This window comes from Marmota flaviventris, chromosome 16 (genome assembly GCF_047511675.1).
Source record: "Marmota flaviventris isolate mMarFla1 chromosome 16, mMarFla1.hap1, whole genome shotgun sequence".
NCBI lineage: Eukaryota > Metazoa > Chordata > Mammalia > Rodentia > Sciuridae > Marmota > Marmota flaviventris.
This window is the reverse complement of record NC_092513.1, coordinates 38,999,481-39,000,926: the sequence shown is the minus strand read 5'-3', so window position 1 is coordinate 39,000,926 and position 1,446 is coordinate 38,999,481. Positions and strand designations below refer to the sequence as shown.

At 35.3% G+C, this 1,446-nt stretch overlaps 1 non-coding gene across 1 annotated transcript; it reads right to left on the bottom strand.

Moving 5' to 3' along the window:
- Positions 1 to 773: 773 nt before the first annotated feature.
- Positions 774 to 880, bottom strand: LOC114093067 (U6 spliceosomal RNA). Its single transcript, XR_003582850.1, has one exon. It is a non-coding gene; the product is annotated as a U6 spliceosomal RNA (small nuclear RNA).
- Positions 881 to 1,446: the final 566 nt, after the last annotated feature.

Below are 1,446 nucleotides of genomic sequence, written 5' to 3'. Positions count from 1 at the left end.
GAGGCTGGAAGATCCAAAATTTGCAAGGTGGCACACAGGGTAAAGATCAGGGAATGGTCAATGCTCCCGTTTGAGTCTGAAGGCTATCCTCTGGTAGAATTCTCTTTTGCTCAAGAGAGGTCAGTCCTTTGTTCTGCTCAGGCCTTCACCTGATTGGATGAGGCCTGCCTACATGACAGACAGTAATCTGCTTTACTCAAAATTCACAGATTTAAATGTTAATCTCATCCAATACCCACATCCATAGAAATAACCCACATTACATTTGACTAAGTACCTGTGCTTCGTGGCCCAGTCAAGGAAAATTAACCATTATAATAAATTAACCATCTCATAAAATAAACCATCACAATTACCCTATAATAATTTAGTTATTCCTTGTTAACCTAAAGAACTCTGCATTGTGGGCAAAACTAAACTATGGAATCAGAGAAACTTCATTCTGAATAGGAGTTCTTCTGAAAAAAAAATTTTTTTTCAGTAAGTTCTTGGACAACTTCCTGGATCTCATTTCTTCATCTGTAAAATAGGCTTAATAATATTCACCTGCTAGGGCTGTTGTGGAGAACTGATTTTGATAATGTATATAAAGCATTCATCTCCAGCTGGGCTTTGGCCTATATTTTCAGCACTAATAGTTTCCTTTCCTTTCTTTTTTTTTTAATTAAATTTTTTCTAGATTTTTTTTATTGGTTCTTTTTAGTTATATGTGACAGTAGAATCCATTTTGACATAATTATAAAATTATTGAATATATTATGTTCTAATTCAGTAAAACTATGGAATGCTTCACAAATTTGGGTGTTATCCTTATGCAGGGGTCATCCTAATCTTCTCTGTATCTTTCCAATTTTAATATATGTGCTGCTGAAGTGAGAAATCCTTTCTTTCTTGAAGGCTAGGAAATTGAGTCAGGTCCAATGCATGTGGCTCCTGGAATCAACGTGTGCAGGAATCCTAATTTCTAAGCCCCAGTAAATTTACAAAGTGTGTTAATGCTGGTCACAGTGCATGGTGGGCATGCAGTAGAAGCTAAAACTTCGACTAGTGAGGAATGTAGAGTTAGGAGTCCTTGCTCTTTTTTCTTTGCTATGTACAAATGGGTCAAATAAAACATTATGGATATCAATGGAGACCTTTGTAAAAATTGCAGATTTGCCATTGATTTCAATTTAGCAAATTCATTCAACTCTCAGATTTCAAGGAAAATAAGTGGAGGAGGAACTGATAGGACAATTTGACATGCCTTGAGTTAGTAGGAAGCTCAAAAATTTCAAGACATTCCTAAAGACCCACTCCAAGGCAAAATTTTAGCATGGGAATTGCTTAATAATTTTTGACAATAATTTTTAATCTGTGTTTTATTTGCCTTTCTTCACATTCTTTGTGCATTTTGGAAAGCAGGTATATTACATTAGCTAGGTCAAAGTTCTGTGGAGATGAAAA